Source organism: Sinocyclocheilus rhinocerous, unplaced genomic scaffold, assembly GCF_001515625.1.
Source record: "Sinocyclocheilus rhinocerous isolate Xijiao unplaced genomic scaffold, SAMN03320098_v1.1 scaffold4149, whole genome shotgun sequence".
NCBI lineage: Eukaryota > Metazoa > Chordata > Actinopteri > Cypriniformes > Cyprinidae > Sinocyclocheilus > Sinocyclocheilus rhinocerous.
Window position 1 is genome coordinate 18,656 of NW_015629059.1, and position 12,430 is coordinate 31,085.

A 12,430-nucleotide genomic window follows, 5' to 3' on the forward strand; every position below is an offset into this window, starting at 1 on the left:
AAAAACATTGCAAGTTAGGCTACTAATCATAACACTTTCATTGAGAGAGCAAAGAACATTTACATTATCAAAGAACATTTTCACTGACAGTCTACTGTAGTTCAAGCACTCTCAAAACTCCCATTAAAATAACTGAAGCTGTTTACACTATGAAATTAATTTCTTACAGATTCGTACAAACATTTGCACTTTGTTGATTTTGACGAGAGAATTCGCCAGAAAGAGGTATTCATTCAGGGAGCGAGCAAAGAAAACGCTGGCATTTTAGAGATGACTCATCTGAACACCTCTGATTGGTCATTGCATTCATAAGATCAACAGCATTGTGTGTGATTGGTTAATGCACAGTGCTGTAAAAACGCGTCTGTATCTGGCTCAGCGCCAGCCAGCGGTTAGGAGCCAGTAATAGGAGCTATTCGCGCTTGACCAACTTACAATAACACATTTAAAGTATATATATATATATACTTAAAAAAAAAAAAATTCATACTTAAATATAAAGATTATAGATAGGTCCCCTCCACCAATTGACTAGACGGTTTCATACTGCTTACTGTTTGCCAAGTAAAAAGATAAAATTACTGCACAACCCTTTACTTATCCATATCTATGTTCTATTGTACATTTTCCTTGTTAAATTAAAAACTTAAGGTCGTGAAATTACCAGATGTGATGTTTGGTAGTGATTTAACAGAGGCAGACACATATATATTTATTCACAATGTTGATTTTTAATTAAAAAATTAATGAAAATAAATGGTACACATTCATAACATTTATAAAAAACAGTTAAAATATCACACAATATGAACAACTTGCAAACATTGTATCAAGGACTCCACCAACTATTGTGAGGTTTCTGTAATTTCTGTCATGTATCAAGTGCACACATTTAACTGAAAATAGTAATAGATCAAAATCAAATAAGCAATAGAGATCAAAACCATCAGCAGCAATTGTGTTAGAGAAGAGATTATAAGACAGATAATATTTCTGTACTGTATCAAGTGCACACATTTAACATTAACTGTAAATAGTAATAGAGGAATAAAGTGGAAGTGGTAGTAAAAGATCAAAACTATCTTTTTAAATAAAAAAATAAATTAAAATAAATGGTACACATTCATAACATTTATAAAAAAAAACAGTTCAAATATCACAAAATATGAACAACTTGCAAACATTGTATCAAGGACTCCACCAACTATTGTGAGGTTTCTGTAATTTCTGTCATGTATCAAGTGCACACATTTAACTGAAAATAGTAATAGATCAAAATCAAATAAGCAATAGAGATCAAAACCATCAGCAGCAATTGTGTTAGAGAAGAGATTATAAGACAGATAATATTTCTGTACTGTATCAAGTGCACACATTTAACATTAACTGTAAATAGTAATAGAGGAATAAAGTGGAAGTGGTAGTAAACGATCAAAACTATCAGCAGCAATTGTGTGTTCGTGTGAGAGAGAAAAAAAAATCTAAAAGAGATTGTAAGACATAAGAAAGGAGTAGAATGGAAGTGGGAGAGAATGATTGTGGTACACGTGTGTGTGAGAAAAAAGGTCAAGAATTTACTGTTGAGTTATCTTTAAAAATTTCCTGTTACGTTTCTGATTACGCTGAGAGATGCGCCGATTTTGGGTGCGCAATATATGATGAATTCTTATCCTGTTAAATAATTTCACCAAGTACACAAGTGTTCCCCTTCAGGAACTCGAGCTGCGTCGAAGTCGCTTTGGGAACGCCCCTGCGTGACCGCGTTCTGAAGCACGTGTCAAATCAGTCCAATGGAGTAGCGAGACGTCATGAGCGGGGTGACGTAAGCACCAGAAAGTATAAAAGCGCATTAACCTAGAGACGATCTCTTGCACTCTTCCTTGCTACACACTTCAGAGCCCTGATCTTCAGTGTAAGTGAGCGCTCAGCAGCAGCCGTACGAAGATGGCGTTGTACGGATGAATATACCACATCCTCAATGTGTCGCTCTCGCATTGATGAAGGCCCTGCTACAGCTTCCTCAGTGAACTGCTCCCGTGATGAAGACCCTGCTACACCATCCTCTTCAGAGGGAGGAACATGACTCTGCTTGCCTGGGGAGGAAAAAAAAGAGTAACAACTTTTGAAATGTAATTTTAACTGCAGAACAATATTAATACAATATAACATACATTCAGACATTATTGCTGTAGAATGCTAGACAAGTCCAAACTTCCTGTTTGTAAAGAGAATCAGTCAACCTGTGAGATAAATGAGCATCTTACGGTTTTTACAGGGCAGCTCCTGGCGCGTCTTAGGAGGTTTGCGCTTCCTCTCGATGTCTAATGGGGGAGGCGGGTTAGGGGCATCGATATTTGTGGGCACAGCATCCCATTTAAATCCACCATGGCTGTAAGACAATGACATGATTTGTAATCCTCACTTTTTTGTATATGTAGTATTTATGTTAATCAACTCATCATATTAAGATTTTAATGCTACTGGTGTGTGTAACATGTATTACTACTGTAATTACATTTTACAGGCATGTATGTTTAAAGTGACATACTAGACATTCAAGAACTTCAGTAATCACAGGTTTTTTAACTATATCAGGAAACTGCCAAAGGATGAGGGTTCAGTTGTACAGGTATGTGGAGGTAGGTGCTGTACAGGTAGATGGGAGCAGGAGTTTAGAAAAAGGAGAGAAGGAAAGAAAGGAATGTTAAATCACTTCATAGTTAAAATATTTCCACTTATTATTATTATTATACCTTTGTGGATCACTTGGAAACCGGCGAAACGCCAAATCACGGCTGGTGCATTGATAATTGCTGCAGTTAATTGCAGCACACTGCTTGCATTTCGCCCACTTGCTCTCTTGCATCTTCTAGTGACTTTCAGCAGTTTTCAGTCCAAAATGGCGGCAGCGCCTCCGCAGCGCCATCTATAGACTGTTGCCCTTATCACTACAGAATTTCGCCTCTTGGGCTTCTATACTCTTTGATGACGCCTCTGGTGGCCCACATTTCCCTGAGACTGTCATCCTGTTATCAAGAAAATGTGGCATCAATACATCTCAATATTAGCCAACACATATTGCCTGTAAAAATAGAAAGATCTGGCCAGTCATCCTCCATGTGAGCCACAGATCTATCTCTGTTCAGTCAGAGACCATACCTTCACATTTAGGAAAAGGGTTGCTCCATTCTCCATTTGATTGACGGGTGATTTTGCTCTGTCCTAGTAATGTAGATCCACTCCCAACACATGAAAGAGTTATTGTGTGTCCTGGTCTGATTGAGACCTCAGACCCCGGGTGTTCATCTGATCTCATGTTCTCTGTGAGTTTTGCAACACATATTGCCTCTAAAAACAGAAAGATCAAGCATACTCCACATTAACCATGGATCTATCTTTAGCCAACCAGAAGCTTTTACTTTCTGTGTGTTTAGCATCACATTTAGGAAAAGGGCTGCGCCATTCTCCATTTGATTGACAGGTGATTTCTCTCTGTTCTTTTAAAATCAGACCTTGTCCAGTGCATGAAAAAATTATATTTTTTTCCAGGTTTTACTGGACCCTCAATATCAGGGAGTCTCTCAATTTTTAAGTCTTCTGTTGTGTTCCACTGTAGAGGACATGTTGCCTCTAGAGAAAGCAGACAATTGGTCACATATTTATCCACTCAGAAGCATTTATGCTTTATCTGGTCCAGTGTTTGGGAGTAATGTGCTACCAACTTCCAATGTGGTTTAGCCTAATAATCACATTTTTTTTGTCATATGGTATTGCACAAGCAGCATTACAGCTAGGAAAACTGAGTTAAAGATGAACTATACATCTATCCCTCACAACCTCACGGAAAACTCAATATGATGGTTTTATTTAATCAGAATACACAGTTACATTTAAGTGGCTGTTAATGGAAAAAATACTCTAGTAGTTATGATATCTACCAGTAGAGGCAGCGTGTGGCTCTGAAACCTCTTCACTGTCATGAAAGTCTCATGAAGACTCTACTATTAGGAAGTTTGATTCATTTATATGAACCAATTCATTTAATTACTGTGCTGCATTTTATGTAGCAATATACAAAATAGTATAAAATAAAATTGCATCAAAATATGAAATCTTATAAAACAGAACGTATGATATTATAAAATATATAAACAATATTATGCAACATAATATTTTGTAGTAAAATATTATATTATAAATTAAGATAAAATAAAAAATAAGATAAAACAATATTATTCAACATTATGCCAAATATATTTGTAGCAAAAAGCTAAATATATATAAAGTGTTTCAATACAATTGAAAGCAAAACAACAAAACATCAGTCAATGAAGCATGTAAAAAAATCTATCTAACAATAATACTGGTAAAATATTACTACTATTAATTCTACTACTGATAATAATTTGAAACGCGCTATGGTCTTATAAGCGGTTAGGCGCATGACTATTAATTACGTTGTCTGCATTCACTCAAGTGAGATTGCAGCTTATGCCTTATGCACTAGTGAAGGAAGCAGACTCTCAAATGCTCTCAGTGTTCAAGTGTAGGTGAGTGAAAACATCTGTGGTAAACTTATTCTCAAACTCTGGCGAGTGAAATCTAACAATTTATTGGTCTGTGGCAAAAGATAAACATTTAGTCACCTAGTGTGAAATTTAGTCTCATATGAGAGTGATTTACTCACAATGTAGAGTTGTATATCTGTGAATTTGTGAATTTACCAACACATTTAGGAAATGGGCTGCTCCATTCTCCATTTGACTGGCAGGTGATTTCTTTCTGTCCTTGTAAAACCAGTCTATGACCAACACATGAAAATGTCAACCTATATCCATATCAGATCAAGTCCTCAGGGAAATCAGGAAGTCCCTCCACTCTGATGTTTTCCTCTGTGGTGTTTCTTTCACATGATACCTCTAAAGAAAGAAAAGTTTCAGGAGCTCAGATGGCATAACCACCATAACGGTTATATCAGGCTGCCCAGGATATTCACAATTTAAAGAAATTTCTGCATTTTGTGGAAAATATAGGGGTAAATGTACCCTTTACTTTATTAAAAAAAGGTTCCTTTTTGGAATCTTTTGTTACATGAAGAACCTTTCCATTTCACAAAAGATTCTTTATGGTGGAAATATGTTCTCAAGTTTATTAAAATATTTTTTCACATTAAGAAAATGGTTCTTTTAAGAACTGAAAGGTTCTTCAGAGAACCCAGAATGATTATTCTATGGCATTGTTGTGAAAACCCCCTTTTGGACCCTTTTTTTTTTAATGAGTGTTCGGGCCTCCCTCGCCATGGGCCCCTGTTACTCTGTTCCACTATTACCCCCTGTCCGGCGCCCCTGTCTTCAGGCAGCTCACAGCGTTTGGCTGATGATGAATCAGAAGCAAAATATACAATTCAAAGTTCTGAGAATTCAGTTTTTGAAGGCCAAGGAAATGATTTCATGATAACAAGTTACTCAGGTTACTTCAAATGCATACAATTAGATTTAAAAGTATTGCACAGCAGTCCAGAGATTTATAAATTGTATGTAATTTTTAGATGTAATAATTTAGTAATTCTTTTCAAAACGGAATGCCTTACAATTTGGTGTAGAAGCATCAACAATGAAGCATATCCAAAGATATTAAAAAAACATGACCTGATTTAATTTCCCCCAATCTGTTACTTGGCTCACACTGGAAGATGAAGAAACTCACCAAACAAAGTCTTTAACTGAGTTAATATTTGTCAGTTCTGGGCAGGACTTTTGTTTGCTGCATGATGTTTATTTAGGATCACATAAGGGGTATTTGTATGTGAAAAAAGATGTTTGATTTTTCTAAATGCTGCCGATGATGATGATCCAGGTTTACATTTTTTTTTTATTCATTACATACAAAGTAAATTATCAGCAGTTCTCAATAATTTCAGTGAAAACTGAAAACTGAAAAAACAAACAAACAAAAAAACAGAAGAGAACATAAGGAAATACATGAAAATTGAAAATTGAATATGAGCTTCAGTCCATTGGAACTGCTGTCGTAACACATTTTACATACTCAGCAAACTGAACCACTGCAAAAGCAAATACTCTGTGCAAACATGAAATGCTCTTTGTATAGGAAGATCAAATACAAAAATACTGGAATTGATGTTTTTGAAGGTAGATGAGGCAAAGCTGTGGACCAAGTAAAATAATTTGCAGGGACCTTCTACTATTTCACTATTTATTTATGTCTCGTTGTTCAGCAAATCAGAAGCTGATTATATGAAATCGTTTACGATTAAATTAATTTTTTTCTCTCCTGTTTGTCTGTCAACAGTGTATTTTAAAAATAAATAAATATATTCTATAGTCAGTGTTGTGACGGTTACTTTGGAAAAGCAATAGGTTACAGATTACAAGTTACCCTATTTAAAATGTAATAAGTAGTTCAGCTATTTCAATTACTTTATTAAAGCAATGTAACTGATTGCATTCGATTACTTTGATTACTTTTCTCATTTTCGAATGAATGTTTCCATTTGTAAATCATTTTGAAACATGTAAAGCAGGCAGGGTTAACCTTACAGCAGGACTCAACACTCATTACTGTCAGACCTTCAAAATCCTTCATCACTTGAATTAAGATTATATTAATTTAATTTTAAAGCACAGCCACCACGAAATCAGACTTCAGCACCACTTTTTACTTTGAGATCGTTCCGAGGTTAAATACAGATTTAAAATCATAACAAGATATAGTTTAATATCTATGATACAGTTTTTGAAATCAAATCTTTGCATAGCTATGACAGGAAACACAGACATCTAACAGTTAATCTTTAAAAAAAAAAAAGCATATACATAAACCCAAATAGGAAATAAAACAGTTATCGTATAAACGTGTCCTATTCTGTGTCCTAAACTCCTGAAACATTGGTGTCTCATATTTTAGAGCAGTCAATGCAATTTGGGAAAGAAATCAATTAAATTTGTATGTGGGTGTGTATGTGAAAATATTTAGATATAACCCCCTATGCAATCTTTGACATTTTCACAAGTACCTGTAAATTAATTACACCTTTTTTCTCAGTAACTGTAACTGATTACAGTTACATTTATTTTGTAATTAAATTACGTAACTCCATTACATGTAACTAGTTACTTCCCCAACACTGCAGTATAGGACATAAATTAGCTAACTTATTTTATTATATGTAAGATATAACAAGCTGACTTAACTGTAACATTATTTCACTCTCATTTATGTCCTGTAGAACATTTTTCAACTAGTGCAGATTTTTTTAAAACAAATGTTAAATACTTTTTTTTTCTGAGTAGAATAGAATCACAAATAGTCTCACGGTTTCTTTAAAAAAAGCAGAAAGAAAAATACTATCATAAAAAAAAAAAATTGTGTTAAACATAAGTAAATTTTGACAATTGTAAAATATAGTTTCTGAATATTTTGTTTCCAATGAAATTCCCTGCTCTAGTATGCAAACTGATTACTTTTGGTTCATGTAAGACTTAGTTCTATAGAAATGAAATGCTTAAAAGAGTTTCCTTAAAAGAAGAAATGTATTCTATTCAATCTCTTTTAAGTTAGTAAAACCCCAAAATGTAAATAAAATGGGAGGAAATAGTTGAATGTAAAAAGAAACCAAACTCTGTGTAATAGTTTGAATTTCAAGCTGTATTCTGAAGCTACGTTGACAGTCTGTGCATGAGTTGCTCCTCCTGCAACAGTGTTTCTCTATTTCCATTCATATCTGAAGAATCATCAGATCTTAATACAGAAGATTATGATAAATAAAGTTACAGGCTGTTGTTTTTATCAGTTCACATGCCAAAAGATGCTTATCAAAATATTACAGTTTCTTTATTCAATTCAAATTCTGCACTGGATCATAAATTCTGAAAAAAAAAAAAAACTGCTTTATTTTGTTAGAGTGCTGGAAATTGAAAACTAAATGCAATAACCTGACATTTGTTAAACTAACAGAAACGTCTCTAGGTTACGTATGTAACCATGGTTCCCTTTGACACGTGCTTCAGAACGCGGTCACGCAAGGTCGTTCCCAAAGCGATCTCGACGCAGCTCGAGTTCCTGAAGGGGAAACATATTTTAGCTGGTTCACATAAAAATAAAATGCTTTTATCTAAACATTGTTCTCCAACACGTAAACATCTTAAAACCAAAAAAACTTCAAATAAGTAGCCTATGTGAACACTTAAATACAATTATTTTGGAGTAAAAAAGATCAAGCCAGAGGGAAAAAACTATTTTCAGAGCTGGAGAAAGTGTGGAGATCACCTGCTCTGAAAAAAGCTGCTGTATGATACAAAAGAAACCAGCAAAATGTTCATGCCAAGATAACGGGGAGTGGGACTATGAGCCTGTTTGTGCTGGTAAGATTATAGAGAAACATTTCTGGATTTGGTGAAACTGGGAGCAAAACAATATTACTGAACTTGAACTTCAACCCTGAACTGTGTCCAATCAGATGCTCTCTAGAATCAAAATCAAATTAGTGTTTCAGTACCAATGTGCTATACTTTCCCTCCCATAAAAAAGCCTGCTTGAAATTTAAACATAACTTCTTAAGACAATGATGAAAATCTAATCTGATAATGAATAAAATGTCTTTGAGACAGGAGAAAAATAAATTGCAGGCAAAATCCATCTGGATATAAAGTGGACACTATTATCTTGATTTTTAATGTAAAAGTGGGCACCGCCAATTTTAACTTGAATTTGTGAGACTATCTGTTTCATCAAAGTTCAGTTATTTTAGCTGTACAAAAAAAATTATGCTGCTTGATGTTGCAAACTGTTGTTTGTTATCATATTCTAATTTATTATCATAATCATAAACAGATAGGTTTGTAGTGCAAATAATTTAAATAGTTTAATAAATCGGATGTCTCGCATATTTACAGGAAAGAGCTTATGTCTGCGTTGCAAAATAAGGTGAATACAAAGCTTCTCAAAATGTGTCTGATACTATTACTTGTTTAGGTAAGATCTGTCCATAGCCTCTGCTGAAAATGGAGACTTTAGCATCAGGAAAAAAGATACAAGCATTTATATGTGCTGGACAAACAACAGGAATATTATAAGTGTGAGAATGGGAAATGGGAAATGGGAAACTCCTCCAAAATGCTGCAGTGGGTCTTTCTTTTCCAACTGATTCTCTTGATTCTCTTCCATCATGTAGTGTTTTGAACTTTGTGTTCAGTCAGTTGTATTTTGTTTCTGTCATAGAGCCGTGTGAAATGACACCTGGGATTATTGAAGCACACAATATTAAACCCGTCCAAGAAAAGGAATATTTACGCATTGGTGACAATCAGGAAGTTTACTGCAAGAAAGGCTGGGCGAGAACATCTATGACGTGTTCTGATGGAAAGTTTATGTGTTTGTGTATTTTCATTCCTATGTGAATGAATTAAGGTCATCAGATGTGCCTGCAGCTGATCTAGAGTCATCTTTACCATCCTGCTAATAATCAATCTCATATTATTTGTTGAGGTTTGAATTTATGTAGGTTCAGTTACAGGCAGCTTTACTGAATAGAAAGTTCAGAAGTACAGTGTTTATTTGAATTAGGAATATTTACCATCAACTTTGATTAATGTAATGCGTCCTTGCTGAGTCTTTTTTTTATAGATTTTTATTCTTGCTTTTCTTCAGGTCAATAATACAAGTTGAAAACAAGCTGGAGTGAAACATTGAGGTATGAAACTATAAAACAATTTTACCATCTAATTGTAAATAGTTAAAGAGCGTTGTTAGGCATGCCACGCAGAGATTATGTGCTTTTATTGCAAATTTAAGTGCAATTCCGCTAAATGACAAAATCCCTGACACAAGACAAAAATAACTTTGCTCTTATTGCATCATGAATAAATGAGGCAGTTTATGTAACCTATGAATTCATGTTAATAAGTAATTCCCAGTAATTCTTCACTCACTGTACTGTAAGCTACACTATCATTAGCCATTCTTAAATTTGACTCAGCCAAATGTCTGAGAAATAAATCAAGAACGAAATTTATTAAGTACCAAAACTATTATGCTTAAAGATGGACACTTTACTATCCCATGAGGCCACGGGAGAGGATTTATAAACGGCAGTGAAGCGATACAACTTATGCTGGTAGGTCATGTGACAGTAACAACATGGTGGATGTAGTACGTCCGGATTTCATCCATATTCATACTATATAGAACATACTTTTTTAACGGTCGTGAAGTAAATTCAAATTCAAATGTAGTACGTACTCAGAGAGTACACGATTTCAAACGCATCGGGTGTGAGGTAACTCCCTTGATCAGCAATGGAGCGAAAGGCCTGTTCGATGAGCTTCAGGATCTCATCACGCATGCGCACTGTGTGTGACCGATGTATCTTTCACTCATATATTCATGCCTGTGACGTAATTTTGACAGTGTTCGTAGCTCATCAGTGGTGAAACTATATTTTGTGTATTGTGACGAGCGTCCCGAAGCTTCATCAGCGTCGCCCTGGAAACAAGCGAGGAACACCTGGCCGTCCTCGTCACAGGCTGATCGGTCACAGCTGCAGCTCATCAGGCGGCGGCTACATAAGCCACGCAAGCCCTGCCACCTTTGAGACACTTCTCCATGAGACTGAGCATTAACTTGCCCTCTCATTTCGCCCACAGACAGCAGCGTGTGACCGACCAGCCCCACAGGAGCACCACACGGACCCCCTGCACTGGGAAGAAGGACGAGAGCACTCACGTGCTCTTCGTGCCGCCGCCGCTCAACGCATTCCGCTGCCGGACCCCCGAGTACAAGCCGCTAAGCTGCTACCCAAGCTGACCCCCCATGATGATGTGGAAGCATTCTTACAGATGTTTGAAACAACGGCAACCTCTGAAGGATGGCATAGGGACGACTGGGCACGGGTGCTGGCTCCCCTGCTGACGGGGGAAGCCCAGCGTGCATACTTCGCTCTTCCCGCCGCCTCCGCCGATCAGTATAAGGAGGTCAAGAAGGAAATTCTAGCCCGCCTGGGGCTATCCTCTATCTGTGCCGCTCAGTACTTCCACGACTGGGAATATAAGCCCCGTCTGCCGGCCCGTGCCCAGGCCGCCGAACTCACGCGACTCGCGCAGCACTGGCTGCTGGAGGGGACTCCATCGGCTGGACAGGTGGCGGAGCGCGTGGTGATTGACCGTCTCCTCCGAGCCCTTCTCCGAGCCCTTCCCCGATCTCACCGACAGGCAGTTGGAATGAGGAACCCAACCACCACCTTGGAGCTCGTGGAGGCTATCGAGCTGGCGGATGCGGCCCAACATCGGGATGCTGGAGAGCGAGCACCACCGTTTCCCCGGAGGGTGGTCCAGGAGCAACGCGCGCCGGAGGGCACCCAGCGACCAGAGAGCAGGCCGGTGGCTCCCTCGCCGCGAGATGAGCCCATGCCGATGGAGGCCCCCGTGCTTCCCGCACGGACCTGGCTGGCTGGCTGCATTGTGCACCGCGACCTGCCGGTTGGAGCTCCAGAAGTGGACGTGAAAGTAAATGGAAAGCCGTTCCGGGCCATCCTGGACTCCGGCAGTGCGGTCACTCTGGTACAGTCTCATATTCTCGCCCCACGAATGGAGTATAAAACCTTCCTCCCCATAACCTGTGTCCACGGAGATACACGACAAGTTCCAGCTCGCAGGGTGACCATTTCTGCCGCTCCCGGCGCCTGGCCTGTGGAAGTTGGGGTAATGAAGGATCTTCCCGTCCCCGTGCTGATTGGGAGAGACTGGCCCGGGTTTGACCGCCTGCTGGCCACGGCTACGCAGCCTGCCAGCCCAAGAGGGGGCTGCCGAAGACGGAGCCCACTCCCATCCCTTGGCAGGGCATCTCGGGGCCGTGAACAAGCCTGCCCGACCTGGCAAGTGACGTCACCCAGGACGCCTCCCCCCAGTCCGCTGATACCGCTGCCCATCATCGAGGTGCCCTTCGAGCGCATCGGGATGGACCTTGTGGGGCCGTTGCCTAAGTCTGCCCGGGGACATGAACACATCCTGGTGATCGTCGACTATGCCACCCGGTACCAAGAGGCAGTTCCCCTCCGAAAAGACACCGCCAAAGCCATCTCCCAGGAACTCTTCCTGCTCTCCAGCCGAGTCGGCATCCCAGCAGTCAGACTCTGAAGCAGATGTTGAGATGAGTGATCGCGGAGGACAAATGCGACTGGGACCTTATGATACCCTACGTCCTCTTCGGGATCCGCGAAGTTCCTCAGGCCTCAACTGGCTTCACCCCCTTCGAGCTCCTCTTTGGCCGGCAACCCTGCGGCCTCCTGGATGTGGCGAAGGAGGCCTGGGAACAACAGCCGGCAGCCCATCGCTCGGTGATCGAGCACGTGAAGCAGATGAGGGAAAGGATCGACCGGGTCATGCCATTAGTCCGGGAACACTTAACCAAAGCG

General features: G+C 39.0%; 1 protein-coding gene and 1 long non-coding RNA gene across 6 annotated transcripts in view; one reads left to right on the plus strand and one right to left on the minus strand.

Moving 5' to 3' along the window:
- Positions 1-12,430, minus strand: part of LOC107738668 (complement factor H-like) — a 43,842-nt gene that overhangs the window by 12,649 nt on the left and 18,763 nt on the right. The window contains exon 14 of one of the 5 annotated variants that reach the window (XM_016550455.1): positions 3,730-3,739. The exons of the other annotated variants lie outside the window; for them this stretch is intronic. The gene's annotated coding sequence lies outside the window, so the exon portion shown is untranslated. Of the gene's footprint in view, positions 1-3,729; positions 3,740-12,430 lie in introns of those variants that run through there. 5 annotated transcript variants of the gene reach the window in all.
- LOC107738673 (uncharacterized) overlaps positions 8,230-12,430 on the plus strand; it is a 14,682-nt gene continuing 10,481 nt past the window's right edge. The window contains exons 1-2 of the long non-coding RNA XR_001639917.1: positions 8,230-8,309; positions 10,172-10,174. This is a non-coding gene — a long non-coding RNA (uncharacterized LOC107738673). The remainder of the gene's footprint in view (positions 8,310-10,171; positions 10,175-12,430) is intronic.